The sequence below is a fragment of the Sitophilus oryzae genome, unplaced genomic scaffold (genome assembly GCF_002938485.1).
Source record: "Sitophilus oryzae breed Bouriz unplaced genomic scaffold, Soryzae_2.0 scaffold_1620_pilon_pilon, whole genome shotgun sequence".
Classification (NCBI taxonomy): domain Eukaryota; kingdom Metazoa; phylum Arthropoda; class Insecta; order Coleoptera; family Curculionidae; genus Sitophilus; species Sitophilus oryzae.
The window spans coordinates 4,468,166-4,480,244 of NW_022146304.1; the positions used below are offsets into that span (position 1 = coordinate 4,468,166).

Consider the following 12,079-nt stretch of genomic DNA (forward strand, 5'->3'; position numbering starts at 1 on the left):
GTTGAGTGGTTTGAGCAAGATCGTGATTAATCAGTATGTCAGTCACTTAAGGATTTTATATATTAGTATAGATTATGCGAAACACAAAGTCCGCGGACTTTGTCTTTGCCTTTTTTATTATGGTATTTTGGGCGAAAGGCCTAGCCTCACGACCGGGCCTTTCCGTGTATGGGTAGCTATCACGTGACTAAAAGTTTATTTGATATGAACTATATATTTTGCATAATAGTTTATCAATTTTAAAAAAGTACGTCTTGACAGAGAAATGCAGTTAAATAAACAAGAAACTGTTAGTAGATGTGTGTTTTATTGATTATTTAAAGGTAAGCAAAGCTGTTTATTAGGTATGTGTCAAATTTCCAACACTTATCGGCTCATGTCGATCAATATCAAATCTATAATTTATTGCTTGTTATACCGTTACAATAATACATTCGATATGTACCTACCTATTACTGTAATGTTTTTCTTACCTATATTATTATCTATAGACTCGCCTATAAATGAAATTTTATCTTTTTGTTCCTGGAAGATTTCTATTTATCATTTATCACAGTATAGTAGAAAAACTTGCTAGTGCTGCACTTTCAAAAAAATAAAAATAAAATTGTTGTTCCTTAGTTTATTGTTAGGTGTTCGTAATTGTGGTGCAAATAATAATGTTGTCACTAAGAACGGATTTTGATCTAATCTCATCTAAAGCATCGTTTTTAATATTCTGGAAATTAAAAAAAAACGAACATTTGTAGTCCTCAGTCCTCTCATTTAAAAATGCCTGACGACATTAAAACTTCAAAATATAAACTTTATTTTAGGGCATAAAAAAGTGGAGAATTTCAATATTTATTTTACTGAACGGTGTATAATTAATTAAGTCCAATTGGATTAGATAGGGATTTAATGGGGGTATAGGTAATAAAAATGGGAGTAAGCATGTAGATAAATCCAAAGGTAGATAATTGCTTAAGAAGTGTGTAAAATATTTAATAATTTGAGGAAAATTAAGAAATACATGGCCTACATCATAATTTTTCGAGGGTTTAAAACCGTAGGATGAAATACCGGGTGCGTTTCAAAAGTGACTCACCCCTATAACTTTTTTATTTTTTTCAGATAAATAAACCAGATTTGGTATGTTAGTATATGACATAATTAGGGATTGATTGGCGTATTCAGTTATTTTCGAGGTTATTTTTGATGATACAACTTTTGATTTTTAAATGATTTCGGTATATTTTTATTTTTTTCGATAGAAAATGACACTCCGGATAGAATGACATGTCATATGTCAACTTTTGACATTTTAGCTTAAGAAAATATTCTATTTTAAATTTCAATCTAGAGTGCCATGGCTGTGTTAACCAAACACTAATTTTTAATCAAGGAGCCTTGGAAATATTGCGTAATACCGTATGATCGAGAAAAAACGGCGTCAACGATGGCTATGAAATGAAGATCGCTGTCATTTTATATGTAAACTAGCGTGTACCAGCGACTTCGTTTGCGTCGAATTAATCATTTGTAATGGTGATGATAAAGCAAAGCAAGAATTTCCATTAACATACAAACTGGATAAAATTTTCTCACATTTATGTCAGCATGAGAAAAAAACAATATGGCGATATTATTATATAACTTGGTAATATTTGAGGGGTAGTTTCAGCTCGTTGGAATTTGACTTTCGATAAATCCGTTTGCCAAAAATAAGCTTTTTACGTCAAGCAGTTTAAGCAGAATCGTGGTTAATCAATTACCCAACATTTTGGAACACCCTGTAATGATTTTTTTAAAAATTTCAAAATATGTAAAAAAACCAAATAAATTATGCTTGTCCAAGCGTTTTCCCGAAAGACTAACCGTTTTTTAAATAACAAATATTGTAATATTTGAGGGGCGTTTTCACCCTCCTGGAATTTGTGATTCGAGAAACCCCTCCTTATCGAACCTCTACACCCCACAGTCAATCCGTTTGCCAAAAATCAGCTTTAAACGTCAAGCACTCTAAGCAGAATCGTGATTACTCAATGGTCATATTTTATGAAACACCCTGTATAAATTTATAAAAAATCTTAAAATATGTAAAACAACAAAATAAAATATACGCGTTTAAGAGTTTTTCCGAAAAACTCACCGGATTTTAAATAAAAATATTTAAATATTTGAGGGATAGTTTTATCCCCTTAGAATTCGAGTTTCGAAAAATCACTTCTTATCGAACCTCTACACCCTAGAATTAACCTGTATGCCAAAATTGAGCTTCTTACGTTGAGTGGTTTGAGCAGGACCGTGATTAATCAGTATGTCAGTCACTTAAGGATTTTATATATTAGTATAGATTGTATTGGAAATGTCATCGATCGTCATTTCCCAGCCAATTGGACACCGTTTTTTTTCGATCATACGGTACTTTGCATTGCCTCTACTGACAATGAGGCTGCTGGACTAAGCGAAGTTTATTTAGAGAAGCTGGTGCTTCGCGACCTCTATCCCTCGTGAAGGGTATTTCCCAAAAGGTGTTCTATAGGGTTAAAATCTGTCAAACATGCTGGGCAGTTCATAGTAGTATATAGTTCACGATAATCACCAAACCACCTCGTCATATTGAAAATTAACATCAAAATGTAATGATAATTGAAAAAATTGCAAATTGTTGGTAGCAAGTTTATTTCGCTCTTAAAAATTAGCCAAGGCATGTATTGACCTGATCCAAAAAACAAAATGCTCAGGAGACGCGGTTTTAATGAAAAAATAGTGTTTTAGAAATTATTGCACAGGGTGTTTTAAATTTAACGATTAACCCTGTATAATAAACCAAATATTAAAATTTATAAAAAAATACAGTTTACGAATTAAAGTTGATATACAGGGTGTTTCAAAACAAATGCGAAAAACTTCAGGGGGTGATTCCTTGTTCAAAATAAAGGGTAGTTTGCTTCATAAACGTTGGGTCAAAAGTCAACCATTAGGGAGATATCGCGGTACAAAGATGGCGGAAAAATAATGTTTTTATTTTTTATCTTGAAAACGGAAAGAGATAGACTAATGAAATTTTATGGAGCACAGCATGGAAAACACTTTTCTGGTAATTCTTTTCTTTTTTAGGCCGAGGGAGGGGTTGTCCACTCCTGTCATTCTTGTTAACGAAATTTAAAGAAAATCTTATCAAACACATGCAAAAAATTAATTTGGATAGTTTAGTTTGTTTAGAAACCTTTTTATCTCTTTGTATTTTTTTATAAAACTCACCGATTTGAAATTAAAAATAAAATGTAAAGCATTACATGTCAGAACTAAAATATTTTTAGATTAAGAATCTAGTGATAATAATGATAATAATAATAATCTAGATAATAACGTATTGCAGTAGGGTAATGTCAAATAAAATAATAGAAACATCCTAAAAAGTGACAGCGGCCGACTAGATTTTTTTCTAAAAAAATTACAGCTGCCCACTAGATTCTTTATCTAAAAAATGTTTTTTGTCCTGACATGTAATGCTTTACATTTTATTTTTTAATTTCAAATCGGTGAGTTTTATCAAAAAAACACAAGAGATAAAAAAGTTTCTAAATAAACTAAACTATCAAAATTATTTTTTTTTTCATGTGTTTGATAAGATTTTTCTTTAAATTTCATTAACAAGAATGATAGGGGTAGTTTATTTCAACCCCTTCCACTCATTTTAAAAAAGTGAAAAAATTACCAGAAAGTGTGTTTTCATAACAGTAATGCTTCCGTAAAATTTCATTAGTCTCTCTTTTCGTTTTCAAGATAAAAAATAAAAACATTATTTTTCCGCCATCTTTGTACTGCGATATCTCCCTAATGGTTGACTTTTGACCCAACGTTTATAAAGCAAACTACCCTTTATTTTGAACAAATAATCACCCCCTGAAGTTTTTCGCATTTGTTTTGAAACACCCTGTATAATACAGTTCGCTAAAAAAATCATAAAACTAGGGATGAAAATATAAAAAAACAACACTTTAAATTTGACGAAAATTTTGCCCGTTGCGTTTTTTTTTGCATTTGAGTGTGATTTAGGTATATGTATAATAAAAGGTAAAAACTCTCTCTCCATAAAGGTACATACGGTATAACCAAAATTTACAGAATATAATCCTGTAAACTTTTGCTATAACATTACCTTTATTCATCTCTATCTATAAAGGTATATAGGACATTATTTTCTATTCATCTCTGCTTCCTACATTAACACCGTTCCTATCTACGCATCGCAGCTCAAAATTGAATATAAACAACTGCTCGCAACTGGCTCTATCCTAACAAGATTTACCTGCGATAGAATTAGATTGTGTTGGGGGTGAAACTTTCTTTGTTTGGTGTAAAACCGACAAGGGTTGCCATTTCAGAAGGCTTAAGTCTAGAGGCGCTTGTATAAAGCTATCCCGTTTTGCCACTGTTTGACATTCGATTATTGGGCCGAATGTTTTCCACTTACCGCTGACTTTAGTTGTTGTTTTCGTGCGTTGGGGAATTGTCTTTATCTTTAAAATAAAGTGTAAGCAAAGTTTTTCCTTTTAGAGACACCATCATAGGATTATCATCTTCCCGTTGAGAAGAATTTATAATCTTTCTTCGCTTTTCATTTTGACCAAATTGTCTAAAGGAAAAACTAACATGGATTAGTGTTATCAATTATAAAAAATTGGCGCCGGGAGGCACGCATAGCCGCCCATACTAAAATATGTTAATAAAAAGTTGGTAGGCAGTTCTTTTAGTTTCAAAGTAAAGGAATTTTTCCAATTTTTTTTATCTCAAAAACTGCGACTTTGATTTTGATGTTATTACAATACAAATTTTGTTGTAAATATTATTCGTAATCTTAAATTGGAAACCGCATTTCGCTAGGCTACTGTAATTTTGGAGTTACGATTTTTTAAAATTTTTAACCCCCTCCCATACCCCCTTACCAGCCCCCCACCCCCACCAAAAACTAATGGCCAGATTCTCGGGTGCCACAGTATTTTTGTGCCAAATTTGGTTAAAATCGGTTTAGCGGTTTTTGAGTTATCGTGTTACAGACAGACGGACAGACAGACACCATGAAAATATTTTGTATTTAGGTCATTTATGACCCAAATGACTCATTTTGAGTGAAATTAAAATTTTTTTTTTGCCGATCTTAATAGCCTCAATAGCCAAACCATACCCCATACGATGTGAAGTGCGTGAAAGTGTGAAGTGGCTTGAAAAAGAAGATAGCTGCCATTTTATATTTCAATTTATAGTATGTATATGGGGAATGTCATCGATTGTCATTTTTCCAAGCCAATTTGACGCTATTTTTCTCGATTGCCCTTTATTCTCCATGCCCTTTATTTTTTGATGTGCAATGCCTTTTTTTAGGATTTTTTTACTACAGTAAAAAACTTTACAAGAGCAAGTGCTGAATAATTAAAATTATTGGATAAGAATTTTATTATCAAATTTACCTAATATTTTATTATTTACTTATCTATTATTCTTAATGTGTTGGTGGATTGTGTTCGATTTAATGAAATTTTTTAGTCAGCGTAAATTTAGTTAATTGTTTTTTTTTAATTAATATTTTGTTAGTAGCCTATTCCGAGGAGAATTTTATATTGGGTTTACTTAATATTTCCCCCTTTTCTATTGCATTTATTGACCTAATAAATACAAGCAAAATGTAAATAAACCATTTGTTTATTTACAATTTGTTTGACCACAGTCTTATATATTTTTTTTTCAGGATTTGACAACATCATTGGCGTAGTTTCAGAGAAAGAGTGTAAAATAAACATCTCTACGCCAAAAGCATAATTACAGTTGAGGGTTGGAACCTTTGGTGTTACACAGCAAAATAAAAACACTAAATCACCACAATACACCAAAACAGTTTTACTTTTACACTGGACGCGCGTTTCGCTAACCATGTTTAAGGTAGTAACCAAGGTTAATCATCAGCAGATGATTATAAACTAAAGTACAATCTACAAGTTGAGCGTTTATATACTCGCTCAGTGGGCACCGAGTGGGCGTGGCAAAATCTAGCCAACCGAGTCAGAGCTCACTGAGCGCAACAGTTAGATTTCCGCCACTAGAGTAGTAGGAACAAAGAACTTGAAGGAATTGGACCGTTGACTCTGTTCATACTATCTTTACATTTATTAATTCTGATGCTTTCATATGCATCTAATTGCCTGTAATTTGAGACTTGTTTGATTAATTTTAAATTATTAAGCTTTATACAATGTTCTTTATCAATAATATGTTCGGCAACGCAAGATTTATCCGGTCTACCATATCTTATCTGAACTAAATGTTCTTTAAATCTAGTTAATTATTGATCTTCTAGTTTGCCCAACATATTTCTGATTACAATCTTTACAAGAAATTTCATAAATACCCGACCTTTTCAGTGGAGGTGTTTTATCTTTTGGATTACCTAATAATTGTTGTAATTTATTATTAGCACTATACACAACTTTATAATTGACATTCTTAAAAATTTCTTTTAGACCACGGGATAACTCTCTATCAAACGGTATCGAATACATGGTTAGCGAAACGCGCATCCAGTGTAAAAGTAAAAGTGTTTTGGTGTATTGTGGTGATTTAGTGTTTTTATTTTGAAAAGCATAATGTTAATTACAGAAATAGATGTTTAATGATATAAAACAAAGCCCCAGACACAATATAATATAATATGATCGAAAAAAAGGCGTCAGTGATGGTTATGAAATGAAGATCGCTTTCATTTTATAAGTAAAATTATATGGGAAATGTCATCGATCGTCATTTCCAAGTTAACTGGATGCCGTTTTTATTCAATCATACGGTGCTTGTGGACCGGCGCTACTATCCATAATATAATATAATAATTTATCGAGACCTATATACAGTGAAAGCTCTCCTTGCGGACAGCTCCAATAAGCGGGCATCTCCCTTAACCGGCAAAGTTCCCTGGAACCGAATTTCAGTATATGATTTTCAATGTTAAATGCTATCCGATAAGCGGACGCTCTTTTAAACGGACGCGGACACTAGATTATTCCGGTATGCGACTAAAAATCTCCTATAAGCGGACGCGGAACTCTAATAACCGGGCAATTTTTCATGTCCGCATACATTATAGTCAGTAATTCCCCGTTTTATATTAGGTTATTTATCTATCTAGTATGCATCGCGTTTGTGTTGATATTTTGTCGTTAGTTCAGACAGCGCTGTTATTGGTATAGTAATTATTTTTTGAAGTTAAAGTTAAAATGGCACCGAAAAAAAGAATGCTTTCCTTAAAGGAAAAGATGGAAATTGTTAATGTTTTAGATAAAGAAACAGTTTCAGTTCGTAATTTAGCAAAAAGGTTTAATATTGGAAAAACGCAAGCTGCTGAAATAGACTTGACAAACTTGAATAGAAATTGACATATCTAAAATATTTTATGTTATATTTTATGTTAAAGTTTATTTTTTTTCTTTTTCTTAAACCTTTAGAACCATATATATTAACATTAATTAACATTCTTCTATATAGACTGGTGGTAGCAAGGCGGCTGCGGCTTCAAGAATAAAGTGCCTAAGAAAGCCCACCATGATGAGGCGAAACGTCGCATAATAAAAAAAAAAGTTTCCATTTCAATTTCCAAACCAAAACCTCATACCCAAGAAAGGAGAAAAAAAAATATATATATAAATTTTATGTTAAAGTATACTTTGATTATAGAAAAATGGTATTAATAAATACTAGTAGAAGATTTTTAATGAAGAACGTTAATGTTTTTTCAAACTTTTTCGATCGTTACCAACTTAAAGTTAGTACAAACAGTAGCAACCGTTCAACAAACAATAGCGAGCATGTAAAAGTCGAAAAAAAGCACCATACACGCACATCAATGCTGCGGAGAATTGGTTTTAGGCACATTAACATTTCATTCGTCCAAACAAGTTTAACTGAAGTTGAATTGGAAGCACGGGAGGTAAAACAAGTTGTTGGCCGAACTTTTTTTCCAGTTCAATTGCAGAAATATTCGGTGTAAAATGTTCGCAACAACAAGTACGCGTAGTTTTGGCGGTGAGAATTTAATTTAGCATTTTTTGAAAAAGTTTACTTTAAGTTAGAACCGCGAACTATTTTAAATTTATAGTTTTGCATTAAATATAATCTTTGAAATTAAAACGATCAATTAAAGGAAATTATTAGGATCTAACTTTCTCTAAAACTTTTTCTAAAAATCGCAAATATATGATTATCATCATCATTTTCAACTTATTCAACCATTTCCAATTATGGTGTGGCCTTCCTCACATACTCTATTTGTAGTTAGGTCCATTGTTGCCTATTTATTTTTCAAATATTTTTTTTTTAAATATTTTGAAAAATCTACTGAGTAGTACTGTTTAAAGACGCATATAAAAGAATAACTAAGTACTTCAAATAGATGTAAACGAGTTTATATTAAGTTATTTTTTGTATGTGTGTAACCGATAAATGTTAAACATAAAATAACATTCATACACGTGTTTGCCACGAGAAAAATCCGACCAGTTCATAATGAAACCGTCAAGAGCCCCATAAAGCACGCGTTATGGCTTCGGATTTCTGGCCTAAGTAAACAGAGCGGGCGGGCTACGAACTAGAGATGAGTAGGTCCGTTGCCGGTACTGATGGATGTAGATCCTACCGAATATCGACCCCTATCCGCTGAACTAGGGTTTCCGGAACCGGAGCTATTTTTCGGAACCGGGAATTTCGGTTCCAGGCTTCTAAGGAACCGAGATTTCCCGTTTTTTTTCGGTACTTTCGATGCCAGGAAATTTTTCTTCGATGATGGTGCAGTTCGTCGATCAGCAAGCAAGGGATAGTTTTCAGTTGAGTTTCAAAATTAACATGAACACAAATGAGCATAACCCAAGAAAATAACGAAAAAAAACAAAGGTATCTAAACTTCATCAAACAACATAAACTAACTAAATTTGAAAAAAAGCCTTACATTTTCAATAAACACGTTGATTGCCATGACATTTGTTGCATCTTCTTGGGGATTTCCCGGTTCTGAACCCTACGCGGAACTGCATTGCTGACAGCCCTGAGAAACATAACGATGCAGCGATATAAATCAGTATTGGAGAGTATTGAAATAAACAGGGAATTGTAACTGGCTGCTGAGTTGTATTTACTGTTTTTTAAGTTTACTTACGCGGAACCGTAACTGTATTCTAAATTATTTTGTATTATTTGAAATTAGTTTCTAGTGTTTTTACTCTATTGGTTAATTCAAGAAATTATGGAATATGTTATGATTGTACAGGGTTCGTCAAAGAAACCAGCAGACGATGACTACGTTCAAATTTAGTTTAGTTTTTTTTTTAAAATGATGCCATTTTATTTCTTAAAAATATGTTTTAAATGCCGATCATTTTGCTTGCTCTATGCGGCAGTTTTGATGAAAGGCTGTAATTGTGTCTCGACTATCTTTTATTAGTATGTAAAGTTTGTGATGCTTTGTCTCATAGTCAATAAATTTGAACCTTAAGATACCTCTACCAAATAAACAGAACAACTAAGATCAGGTGATAAGGATGTGGCAAAACGCAAACATCAGAATTCTCTAACGGACTACAAAACTTCTGAACGCGGATTGCTTCATACAAAACAAAATTTAGTTAAATTAAAATTAAAGGTTAGAATGATATACATCACGGTGGTCCGAACTGTATTCCGGAAACGGAAAGCATATTCTGCAGATTAGAATCAGTAAAAAAGTTCGTATAAATGTATGTCCTAAAATGCTTAGCTTCGGAGATACAAGGTATATAAGTTTCATTTTTATTTCGATTTTTTCCAAATAATCTATGAAGTAACGTCAATATTTGGATGAAAATTACTGTCTGGAAGTATTTTGACATGAGAAACTTGATTTCGATGTCAATATGACTCCTATTTGTAGAGGGCGCCACCTACATATTTTTAACTGGTTTGAAGAGTGTAATAACTTTGACGTTACTTCAGAAATTATTTGGAAAAAATCGAAATTAAAATGGAACTTCTACACCCTGTATCCCCGAAACTAAGCATTTTAGGACATACATTTATACGAACTTTTTACTTATTTTTATCTGTAGAATATGCTGCCGAAGTTTCTGGAATACAGTTCGGACCTCCTTGTGTAATCCGGCAGAATTGGAAACTGGATATAGGTCCACGAAGTTTGATGTAACTCCAGATCCGACTCTAAAACTACCGGATCTACCCATCTCTACTACGAACGGCCTTTATTACCTACCGGCAATCGACCAGTTTATTTACGTTTTACGTCTAGCTGTGTGGAGCATACATAGTCTGCTGCTGATGCTCCTGCTACTGACGAAAATGTTTAGAGCTCGTCTGAACGCGGCTGAAACGATTGGTTGCCAGTTATAGCGGACGCCGATTTTAATTATGATAGATTATGAACTCCGGGTATGTGTGTGATTAACTTGCAACAATTGCGCTGCAGAGGCAAGAACATCTGACATCAGTTATAATACGACATAAGATTCTCAAATAATTTCACAGTGAAAAAAACCTTTAAAAATTATTTCTGAGTGATTCAAACAATGATCATTGTTTTTATTAACGATAGATGTCGTAATATATTGTAATCTATTATACGGGGTGTTTCAAAAAACATGTGCCATCTCTCGTGGGGAGATTCCTCATGTATAGTGTGACCAACGGATCTGTAGCTACGGGGTATCGGCAGGGGAACGCAGTTGTAAACAAAACACGCCCAATTTCATTCATAAAATAGGCATGGGCGTACGGTGTTATATGAAAATAATGTGTATCATAAATATAATACTCAGATTAATAATTTTTTTCAAAAAACTTTATGCTGTTTGAATCTTTACTGTTGAGTTAGCAGATAAACACTAAAAGCTTTTATTAAAGCTCCCTTAAATATTTTGAATCATTTTATTATTGTGTTGTTAATATAATAGAAAAAATAATTACAGCTGGGGGTTGGAACCTTTGGTGTTACACAGCAAAATAAAACACTAAATCAGTACAATACACCAAAACACTTTTAATTTTACACTGGACGCACGTTTCGCTAACCATGTCTGCCATCAGCAGATGATCAAGACTGAGTCTTGAGGTATATTTATTTATATATCTGTACTAATTATATTTTTTTCTATAATACATAATTTTAGATATAACTATTTCCAGCAAAAAAAAATCTTGAAAATAGTTAACTTTGGAAGCGCAAACAAAACATAATTTTACTCATCAGTAGATCTGATATTGCCTATTACACCAGATATGATATCGCTCCGCCAGCAGTTTTTAAAGGTTAGGTCATTGTCTACCACTTTTCTACCCATATGTTACATCCAAATAGATAATACTTGGCTATATTTTCGAATTTCGCGTATATATTTATATCTCTATCTGCAATATAATGGGCCGCTCCATTAATATTTATCTGTTATTTTAACATTTACGATAAAAAAATTCATTTGATTTTAATAACCCCCTAAGCGTTTCCCTGCAAAAGGAAAATTCGATTCTTCCTGCAATTTTTGCAAAAGCTTTCTAATTGTGGGGACGAGTTTGAATTCGAGATAAAATCTATTTATCAAATTCCTGACCACTTCGAAAAAGTCGTTGAGCTTTTCGACAGCAGTCTCACGTGGTCGTTTCTTTCCAGAGAGGATATCATTTTATCGGGGTTAGTTTTCAGCCTTTTTTTTATCTTCTGTGTGAATTTTTTTATAGCCGATACGCTAACTCCGGTATAAATAAATATCCGCTCAAGTTTACGTTTAAGCGGCAACTTAAGCGAGCTCTCTGTAGCTTCTTTTTCATCGCAAACCCTATTATGAACACAAGGAAATAAACCAAATGAGATTTCATCCACGTTATTATTAACTTACCTATATAAATTAGCTATTATTTGTCTTGTCTGACTATGTAGCGTCTTACCCTTAACAAATTTATACATTTTAAAACACAAATATACGATCAAACTTGATATTAATAATTAAAAACTACGAACGAAAAACATTATAACAAGATAACAAAACAATAAAACACAACTTAACTTTCAAAT

General features: G+C 32.7%; 1 protein-coding gene across 3 annotated transcripts in view; it reads left to right on the forward strand.

The window, feature by feature from the left end:
- Positions 1-12,079, forward strand: part of LOC115880166 (protein sidekick) — a 709,828-nt gene that overhangs the window by 10,425 nt on the left and 687,324 nt on the right. The gene's annotated exons all lie outside the window — the stretch shown is intronic.